This window comes from Empidonax traillii, unplaced genomic scaffold (genome assembly GCF_003031625.1).
Source record: "Empidonax traillii isolate 1590-97213 ecotype Southwest subspecies unplaced genomic scaffold, ASM303162v1 scaffold4:size3804566, whole genome shotgun sequence".
Taxonomy (NCBI): Eukaryota; Metazoa; Chordata; class Aves; order Passeriformes; family Tyrannidae; genus Empidonax; species Empidonax traillii.
In genome coordinates this window covers 2,754,795-2,766,064 of record NW_020955197.1, presented here as the reverse complement: position 1 = coordinate 2,766,064, position 11,270 = coordinate 2,754,795, and the positions used below count along the sequence as shown (strand labels likewise).

The following is an 11,270-nucleotide window of genomic DNA, read 5'->3' as shown; positions in this document are numbered from 1 at the left end:
AAAACAGTCTGGCTGATACTAGAGACCTTACCTTTTCTGACATACAAGAGAGTTAGTAATTGTAATTGTTGCTTCCTTCATAATTTTAATGTAAAAATGCTGGTTGTTTACTTGACAAACCTTATCAAGCTTTCCACTCAAACAATAAAAAACATTATCTCCTGGATCTTTATTTGACTCTTACTACACCTCAAATCTCTTCAGATCTATAGGTTATACCATCTTCGAAACCTAAAGACCCAAGTGCTTGGTATCATCTTAAAATATTGATATATTTTTCTTAATGCCTGGTGTTACGAGGCACATTGAAGATATGAAATTTCACAGGAAGAGGAAGATTCTGCTTTTTGGGAACACTGAAAGTTTTAATACAGAACTTCTCTCAAAAAAATCAGAGTTGTGCAGCCTGCCAGACAAGGACTTCCAAAAGTGAGAGTAACGTTTGGCTCACAGGTAACAGAATTGTAGTACAAAAATTTGGAGAAGTAGACCTGTCCCAAGAATATCAGCCAGACCATTCAGTGTACATACATATACAATTCAGATAAATTTGATTTTTTAACTTTATTATCAACTTAATTCCAGATTCAGAACAGTGAATCTAGTTTTTTCAGATGAGATTAGTGACACAAGAATAACTTGGGAAAACCCTAATAAATACCGAGGTAGAAAAGGAAAGTAGGGTGATTTTTTCCAAGCCTGACAGAGCCAATTATTTCTCCTTCCAAGTGATATCAGAATATTAGTTAATTTTTCTAGCCATCTGTCAAGCAGCTGCACACAAGACCATGACACACCATTATCACCTTCAGTGACGTTGCTAAATAGAAGAATATGAGATTCTTTCCATACACTGAACATCATCAGCCTGAACAGTTTTAATTTTTAGTCCCACATTTAACCAAAATAAGACTGATCAGAGGAGAACACCAGAGAAATTGCTCAGGCCACACGAGAGCATTCACCAGGAGGGATGTAAAGTAGAGGCAAAAGGATATTCTTTTTAAAGGTACCTCTGGGTAGAGCATAAAATGATTGCAAAAGCAGAAGACACAAATACATCCACCAGCTCACTTTTTTCAGTGGTCATATCTATCTGTGTTACAAAGGAAAGCTGCAATACAGAGAAGGGAGACAAATTGCTGATATAGTGGAGCTTTTCCCTGGCTACTCTCCAAAGCAGAAATTTAAGGTGTCAGTGGAATAGGTTTTTAATTATGGACTGTAGGCCATTGTGAGGGACAGTTTTCTGCAATACTGGCAAGCTCAGTACTGAGTGTTCATGCATTACTTTAAATATTTGAAGTGGGACACTGTGCAGCAGCCAGAGGACAGCATCCCTCTGTGCTCATTGCTGTACAAACACAGGATGAAGACATCTGCTCTCTATGTCTAGGAAACTGTAACACAGGGAGCTGACTGGAAGCACCTCACTGTCCTGTTAAGGCCAAGCTGGCAGTGATGCTCAACCCTAGAGGAAAAATTCATCACTTATGTCACTCCAACTGCACCTATGGCTTCATACCGTCACGTATCCTGTTCTAAGCTTGACCTGGCCAGGGTTGTCCTTGCACTTGATGAAAAGCACCACCATACAGCATCACCAAAGAAGTTTCTCCCAGCACCATCTTTCCAGCTGGCTGGATACTGGGGCCAAGTGACTGCTGGGATTCAGCAGAGCTTTCCTGCAGAAAAAGGTAAAGATCAGCCCCAAAGAAGGTTATTTAGTGCTTGCCTAGCCATACTGGTGAAATTGTGCAAGAGGGATATATGCTCTGTACAGATGGACAGAGCTGTGATCTGCTGCCAGATAGAAAGAAAAACCATAAATTTTATCTTATGCACTATAGACACTCTTCACCTGCTTTAATTTTTAATAGAAATGTTCCTTTTTAAGTACTAGGAGCAATACAAGTTTAATGTGACCTTAGAGGACCATGCAACACAAGCATAATTGACTCACTAACATCACTCACTAGATATTTTTTCCCTTGTTTTTCCTAAGTCTTAATGTTTCATAAGTTCTTAATGGAACCAGAAAACGCTGGAGAGCCAGAATTTGACACAGAACTTTCAACCTAGTAGTCAATATTGAAATTGGATTTGAATTACTGTGTAAGTAATTCCTGATAAGAAAAGTGGAATAAAAGGGCCATGGGAAGACATAAACCACCTGCAACTCAAAGGCAAAGGAAATCAGAAATAATGTTTATAGTGGTCAAAAAAGTTTAAATTTTTAAGTATCAGTGTGTGAAGGAAGAGCGGCCACTTTTTATGCGTGTGGTGTTCCTCTGAAGAATTTGAGTTTGTCTTTCATGGATGTTTGGTATCTCTCCACTGACCAGTCTTACAACTGAAAAACCAAATAGTCAAAGAGCATTTGCACTGAACCTTTGAACTATTGGCCTGACACTATCACTCTTTTTAAGCACAAAGTAGCTCAGTGTTTAACTAACCTTGCTTTCATCTTCTCTATCTCTGCTTGTGCTACTTTACCCTATCTGCAATAAACAATGAGGAAAGTTGTAACATCCTGACTAGTAACTATAACATGTCCTCCCCTCAATGACGGGTTTATGCAGTTTGTCAAAGCCCAACATCTGAACAGATAAGACTGAATTCAGTGACTGCTGAATTGGACATACTCTGAGATGAAATAAAAGTAACAAGGTGTCTGTGCTTATTAAGGGGGGCTTCCTTATAGGAAGTCCTGGTGTCTTACAGAAAAACAGTATTACTGTAATCCATGGCATTTTACAGAAGCTGAAACTATGAAAACAAGTGAGAAGCAGTATTTGCTCTGTTCATCAGACAAAACCTCATAATACTAATGTAACCAGGAAAAGAACAATACTACTTAAAGAAACCACTCGCAGTTTTAGAGGGTAGATTAGGGGAGATAAAGCCATCACATTTTCACAAAGGAAAATGAACAATATTGAATACAAAGCTCCCAAACAGGCCTTTCTATTAGAAAGATCTCAGAACCTGAACCTCTCAGATCTCTTAGAACTTTTAACTTATCTTTCTGACCAAATTTCCTAGGAAAGCAATCCAGATAAAAGTCACATATTTTACATCTTTTTGCAGAGAAGGATGGCTTCACAGCTGTATCTTGATCCTGTAAACAGGTCTGATTAAATACATATGAACAGTATAACTCAGTGACTTTTGGATATTACTCTCTACCCATAACAGGATGAAACAGAAAAGGCAGGGATCTGTTTATCTGTAGTCTGGATCTGTTCTATTTTCAACTTTAGCAACAACTTTTTGTTATTGTTGATAATGACATTTTTTTCCCTGTATTTCAGTGTATTCACCTTAAAACAAGTGTGATAATACTTTTCCATTCCAGAATAAGGCTAGGACTCCTGATTTATGCAAGTAAAGTGTTTTGAGATCCCCTTAGGAAAGGAGGTATAGAAGGAAGGTATATGTAAGTGAAGATAGATGCCAAGTAACACTAGCTTCTAGTATCACCACCTTAGGGTGTTGTCATCTCACAGTATACCCTATTTCTCTTTCCCATTAACAGATCTCAGCTCAAACCTTATAGAGATATTCTTTGCACAGACTCAGAGGTGAACATGGCCCTCAGAACTATCTCCAAGACAAAGAAAATGTGGTTTTTTTTTTTTTTTTTTTTTTTTTTTTTTTTTTTTTTTTTTTTTTTTTTTTTTTTTTTTTTTTTTTTTTTTTTTTTTTTTTTTTTTTTTTTTTTTTTTTTTTTTTTTTTTTTTTTTGGTTAGAGAAAGCTCATTAACTGTTGAAACAATGATGGAATCAGCACTTGGGTTAACTCCAAAACCACCTACTCAAACTGACAAGGAAAAGAGTTAGAGAAAGATCCTGGTGTCAGGATTAATATTTCCCCTGTTTTGACTCATGATGTTCATGTCTATTGAAAGGAAAAGAAAGAAAAGTTTCAAAGTTGTGTTTGTACTCCCCAGCAGAGCTGTTTGTGATTTCCATTTTGTAGGTGATTTTTGTTTCTCTTTTATCCATTACCAGACAGACAAAACTGAATGACTTTTGCTAATTCTTATTCCCCTCTGTTGACATCATCACCAGATATAAATTCCAGAAATCTGTTCACAGCGTTAGGTTCAATTAATATGCTGATGCTGTCCCTGGGCAGGAGAACGCATGTAGCTATGTATGTTTGATGCTTACTGTCCCTTCAGCACAGGAACTGGAGAGAAGAAGGGAAAGAAAGGAAATTTTTAACATTTTAATCTACTTTTTTCTTTCTGTGCAGTGTCTTTTCTGACAAAGATAAAGGGAAAACTGAAGTGTGTGCCAGTTAATAAAAGACCTGTATATATGCCCTAAGGAAATGTGCACTACTTAGGTTTTAAGTTTATGTTTTGTGTGTGCTTTTTCTTGGCCTTTGTTCTTTAGTTTTTATAAGCACATAACACACGAAGGGTGTTCATGCAGCCAGTCTCCTAGTGCATGTAGCATGGAAGAGAATGAAGGGTTCATCATTAAAACACCCTTCATTTAGTTATGTTTGCATTAGGACTACCTTGTTAGGCACATTGATAACAACATTGTCAGGTGCAAAAAGAACTTGCACAAATCCACTTCAGTTTGACCCTATTTCCTGAGAATTAAGTGCATACTAAAGACTCAGAAAAGCCCTTGCTTAAGCTTGATTGAGAAAGGATGCAAGACATGCATATGTTGTTGCTGATAAACAGATTTTGCCTTTTGTGAATTCAATTTGTAACAATGAAAAAGAAACATGCTGCTGTGCGACTTTCATTGTAGCACCGGTATTATACCCTCCTCTTCTCCAGGCACAAAATGTAGTTTAGGTTGTTTTTGTAAATGTATGGATGGGTAGTTCTGCACTGGTATTTTGATATCAGCTTATTGATGAGGCTGCTCTGATGAGCCTGAATTACATCAGGTACAGTTCCTAGCTGCTGCTGGGCCACCGTTGCCTGTGTCAGCTCTAGCCATGCATGGCTGTCTCTGGAGGAAGCAAAAAGCATCTCTGGGTCTCTGAACAGAGGACCAGGAATGGGACCATCCTTACTCAGTGGTAAGGGGTCTAGGTTAGCTTAGTCTGATCTGAATTCTAATCACAAACGTAGCCATGCTGCTTTGTAGGATCAGGCCCTTGATTTAAAACAACAGTGGAAACCTTGAGGTAGGTTAAACTGCGAGATACAGAGAAAAAATGACAGATCTGTCTATAGGCAGATCTGCCCAGACCTGTCCAGCTGAAGGCATGGATGTTTCTTGTCCATTGAGGACTGTAATCATACACAGCAAGATGGACACAATGGGGGAAAGGGAAAAAAAACCTCTCCTTCATCCCTCACTCTTTCAGCCCACCACTCTAAATAACCTCCTGTAGCTTGAAGCAAGACAAGAAAGTCAGCGTTTCGCACCCTCCAACAGTTTTGACATGACAGGTATGGTATTTTCTTACCCACAGAATTGCCAAGGAAATCCGCCTTAGCAAAAGTGCAAAAGTTTTCAGTATAAGGAGGTGGGGTGCCAAAACTGGCTTATAGGCAAAGGTTGAAATGACTCAATCTGAAACAAAATGTAAAGCAATTACTGCTTGGAAAAAAAAAAAAGATCATGCTGACATTTAGAGGCTGTAGTGATAGTATCTGTCCCTTACTAGGCTGACATAAGAAGCCTTGATTTCATCCCAAAATGATTTTTTTTGTTTGATATTTAGGATAGCCTTTATTTGAAGGTGGGGGGCAGCAAGATCGATTGCCTTAACTTCAGTTGTTATGCAGGGAAATAATTGTCATCCCAGAAAGGTAATTACATATGCCATTGTTTATACACATAATAGGCCTGGAAAAGCATGTTCTGCAGATAGAAAAAAAAGAAAATCCTGCTTTCACATCAGGGTGGAACACTATGCAAAGTGACAGATTGCCACAAATAGCATTCAAACCCTTGCACAGTAGTAGTTGATTTTTCTTCTGGGGAAGAGGGGGAAGGGATGAAAGCTATGGAATAGGATGGAAAACAAAAAAAAAGACAATTTTGTTCAACAGCCATAGTAACATACCCAGTGGTTTTTATTCTCCTGATTGCTGCTAAATGAACCTGATCTTTAAGATGTTTTTAAAGTCACTGCCTCAAAGGGACATTTTCTGTTGTTGCCATCTTGTGCAAATACCACTTCTCCTAAAGTGGCCTTAATTTGAATTGCTTTGAAAGCAGACCAAATAATCTGCTAGAATATGGTGTGGCACGATGCATCTCTTCTTTGTGCCTTTAGTACAACATAGAAAATGAATTTAGCTCAGAAAAGGACAGCTGAAGTCTCTTTTCCCCTCTCCCACTGCAATATATCTAACAAAAAAGAATAAAACGGACTGTGTGCTGTGATGTCAAGCCCATTTCAGATTTTTTTTTTTTAATGCAAAATATGCATTTCTTCAAAATATTGAAAGTATCAGGGCCAAACAAAGAAAAAAAATACATATGTATTTCGATATTGAACCAAGCATTGTTAGATGCAGAATAGCAGGGCTATTCTCTGCTGCAGTGTCCAGTAAATTGCATGACCTGCTTGTTAGGCTTGACAACAGTGTTTTACCTAACAAAGGCCTCAACAGCTCAGAGCAGCAGAGGAATGTCAAAATGAGCACATTTCACACACAGATGTGTGACCATTATAGTCTGTAAGAAGATGCATGGGGTGGAGGGAAAGAGCTGGGTGCTGGGAAGGCTAACAGCAGTAAGGACACGGCCCTACTGACCACATTTAATCAACCCTTCTGTAAACAATTCAACATTTTCATTGTTCTCTAAAAACTAATAAAGAGAAACAAGCACTTTTCATTCATCTTGAAGTAATTTTCTGTCAGGTTTGAGCCCCTTGTGACTTACAACTCGTGCATTGCTAGCTGTGTGATACAACAACTATTTCAATTTATTTTACAAACTCTGGCCATTCACATGTCAGTTAGTGTTCACCAAGCCAGCATCTGAAATTGTGCAGTTAACGAGTTTTACAACATTTCTATCAAGAGAAACTGTTTAGCATAACTGACTCTTAAGGAGTTATTATACCTCTAAAAATCCATTTTAAGGGGCATTATTTAAATAAAATAGAAAAACGGTTCACTGCCTTTTAAAGGAGCTACAAAAAAGTCCATCAGATCCAGTGCAGTAATCCTCAGCTTAAAGCACTCTTGAGAGCACTTCTGGGAATTATCAGCATAATGAAATGTTTTGTGAAATGTCCAGATAGATTCCTCTACTCAACAATTTTACTGCATCATATTTATTTTCCTCCTAGTTTTTAAAGAAGTGAATTACTTTTTTGAGATGATGACTCTACATTTTGTAGATTAATTGAACACTTTTTTGTCAAGGCCGTGGTATAAATGAGGGGTTTACTGTGTGCAGTCTATATACATTTGCACGGAAAAAAAAAGTCAAGCCCTTTATGCTACTCTCAGTTCTAAAAGGGTTAAATCACAATGAGGCTTATGCAGATTTGCATTTCTCTTGTACCACATTTTTCCCATACTCTTAAGCAACTTTCTTATACAATGACACTTAAAAAATGTTTTACTGAAACAATTTTTAAATCACTCATAAAAGCTTATAAAACCGAAATTTGTTTTGAAGTACTCTGAAAAGGGGAAATTTATGAGTGTTAACTTAAATAATAGATATCTGTCTGCTAACTGTGGCAACTAATGATCCAAAACTGCTAATACTAGGAGTCTGTAGTGGTAGAAAAACTGCAGTATATATGTAAGTTAATCTCAGCATCTTAAACCACCTAATGGGGTAAACCCCACATTTGCCATGTAAATTACTCAGTGTTTCTGCCTAAAATGAGCTCTGGTAAGAGAAAACTTATATTGTAGTACAACTACAGATACAGTAGGCACAGTATATGGGTGTACCTACGCAATATGTACACAGTGGCAACACCTATGCAAAGTCCTACCTGATATTATTTGTTCAATATCAGTTGCATCTAGTTCCATTAAAAGCCTTAGTGTTATGTGTCAAGAAAAAAAATTGACCCAGATCTTGGGAGTTTTTAATACCCATTCTGAGAGAGCCCAATGCCATCATCTCTGGAGATTGTTGGCTAGATACTCAGTAACTTTCATCCACAAGACACCTAGACAATAATTTGTGGTCTTGGCACCATCTTAGTGGGAAGGTATAACCTTCCCTAAAGGTATAAGCTTTCCACAACCACTGCAGGCAGTAGTACAGCAGCATTGCCAAATGAGCTGTCTCCCAGGATGTACCAAGAAATGCATATAGGATGGCTTCCTGGCAGTGCACGTAGGACTGGCAAAGCTATGATTGATCAACTGTATTAAGTGAGACTTTACTAACAACTGAGCTATATCTCAGTTTTACAAGATGTTAAGTGTTTTGGCACTGTCTATACATATTAGGTTTCAAGCAGACAGGCACTGATAGACCTGGATGCTCCATGGTTAAAGTAGTGAGTGTTTTTACAACTGAAAGCTTTATTGAAGTGGTGTCATGCTCCTTAGCACTCTGTTTAAAGCCTTGGCATGGCAAAGCACATAAAACAGGAGAAAAAGGAGTGGGGTTTTAGAAATATATTGCTCAAATTTATGTTAGCATCACTGCAAAGCTTAATTACACTTCAATAGTCATAGAATCATAGAATATGCTGAGATGGAAGGGGTACATCAGTGTCATTGAGTGCAACTCCTGGCCTTGCACAGGAAACCCCAAGATTCACACCATGTGCCTGAGGACATTGTCCATCTAATCTATACTAAGGGTCATTGCGTGTAATTAAGTTTTGTTTGTTCCCTGTTAACATATATCTAACATGCGAATTTCTTTAGATTGGGCTGCTAAAAGGTAGAGAAGGATGATGGCCATCAGATTTCTAGATATTAAATATTTTGGATGATGAAGTTTGAAAACACCCACTGCACAAGGTAAAAGTGTATCCTGCTCCAAAGAACAACGCAAGGAGGGACAGATGAGAAATAGATACTCATTTTGTACAAGACTGACAATACAGGCAAAACAACTGAAGGAAGAAAAGAGTGACCTGAGCTTAATTCTAATGACACTTTTCAGTCATATACGTTCAGTCTTCGTTGGTTTTTGCTTTCTGCATGGTCAACTAGTAGCTGTTGCAGCAGAAGTTGGAAAGATCTACTGGAAGGAGGTGGAAATGTATCGTTATGATTGTCTACATGGTCCTCCCATATTTATAGAATAAATCTCCACTTTACAAATCCCACTTTCTGCTTCTTGGCCTGAAGAGGATTTTGATGAGAAATACAAAGCTGCATCTACAATCAAGGGTAGCAGCAGGAGGTCTGAAATTAAAAAGAATGGATAAGACTCCTTCTGTCATGAGCGGGGAAGATGCAAAAACATCTAAGTGGAAGGCCAGGATAGGATGCTGCTTGACTGCAGTCGTGCATTTCAGCACAGTTAATTACTGTATTGGCCATGAGTTTCTGGAGTGAAGGTCTTTTCTTGTTGGGAAACAGCCATGTAAAACAGGAAAAGAAAAGAAGACAGTGAGGTTTAGGTATGACAGATTTATCTGTTACAAATGAAAACACAATAGCCAATTTCTTGTGACCAAAGACCTGATGCTTGTGCCACTGCTTTTTTATTTGTTCACACAGGTTCAACTTTTTGCCAACAGTTGTTTTGATTTTTCTTTTTTTTCTGAAAGGACTGGTTTTTCCCATGCAGGTAACATGTACATCTAATTTAGAGGAGACTGCAGTATGTTCCAGAGGTACACAAGCTTGAAAGGGTCTAAGCTGAGGTGCAAACTCTGAGTATTCCTTCCTGTGGTCCCACGCAGAGTAAATACCCTACCAACAAGCTGTGGGTAGTAAGCAGTTGCTTCATTCATTATTCTACTAAAAACTAGCTTGGCTATCCTTCAGTCCACACTGAAGTCTAGAGTTTGAACATCTCAAAGCTCTAAAACATGAGAGAACATTATTATTTTAATCCTGTCCTATATGAGCAGCCAGTCTTCTGGTTCTGCACTGTTGGGCTAGCTGTTTTCCGTCCTTATTACCAGAAAAACACTTCCCTTATAAGTAGCTGGGGAACATGGTCAATGGAAAGCTGCATAAGAGTAGTCAGCCTTTCTGAGGGATTTGTTGTCCTTAAACCTATTTGCCTTTAGAGAAGGCTTGTGAATGTTTTGCACCACCATGACTGAACCAAAAGAAGAATGATAATGGCAATTGACATTATTTAAGGCATCATAATTTAGGTTTAGGCAGATGAGACTGTCTTCAAATTATCATTTGAAAACATTAAATGTCATAGAGAAATAAAGCAAAGTCCGAACAGCTGCAACATCAAAGCTGATACTGTGTAGTGAAGAAATCATTTCTATTTACAACCTCTGTCCTAAGCTGGTGACAATCTAAACTCTAAAGTCCCTCACATTCAGCAAAATTATGTATCAGGATAATGAGACTCAAGTCTGCACCAGTATGGTTCTCCTAGAAGTTATGTCAAAAAGCCTTGTTCTGAAATACTTGTGATCTTTGATAGGAAGAAGTAAAACATGAAGAAAAATTACAGTAAAAAAATTATAAATTTTGTTTTAGCTAGTCTTTTGTATATTGTCAAGTGACTTAGGCTGGCTTTCCTTACCTTTTTGGATGTGATGACGCAGTTATTTGCCACAAGTTCAAAATTCAGTCATAGACTTTTAAACTAAGATCTTTTGCCAGTGAAGTTAAGTTTGGTTGACGTAATCACATCTATAAGAGCTGGATACGCAGCCTACCTCTATTACTGCCACAACTCCATATAAAAATTAAGGCACTACATCAAGCTTATTCTTTGTTGCTTTTTTCTACCCTGACTTCCAAGAAACAGAGTTTTTTTGGTCACAGAAAGGCTGTGTACATGTCTGAATAAGTTTTGAACTCACTAGCTAATTGCAGCTGAATTGCTAAGGGAGTGGAAGAGATTGTGAACCTAGAAGCAGAGCAAGATACTCTTTGCATTGTACCTCAAGTGGTCAAGTATATTCAAATAATGGATATGGCAGCTTCTTTCCCATCCCACTGATTTATTAATACCACTGTAAGTTGTCAGGTGTTTTCTTATTTGTTTCTGAATCGTTTCTGTATCACTGTTTTTGCCCATGGTGCTTCACCTTCTCTTCCTCTTTCAGCCAAATCAAGTACCACTGTCATCAAAAAGACGTGTTTCAGCCTCATGCTATCAGTTGCTGTACAGTGCAAGATTAAGTTTGAATTCACTCAAAAACT

At 38.0% G+C, this 11,270-nt stretch overlaps 1 long non-coding RNA gene across 1 annotated transcript in view; it reads left to right on the top strand.

Moving 5' to 3' along the window:
• The first annotated feature begins 1,398 nt into the window (after nt 1-1,398).
• The window catches only part of LOC114054701, a 20,819-nt gene continuing 10,947 nt past the window's right edge, over nt 1,399-11,270 (top strand). The window contains exons 1-2 of the long non-coding RNA XR_003570555.1: nt 1,399-1,697; nt 5,705-5,792. This is a non-coding gene — a long non-coding RNA (uncharacterized LOC114054701). The remainder of the gene's footprint in view (nt 1,698-5,704; nt 5,793-11,270) is intronic.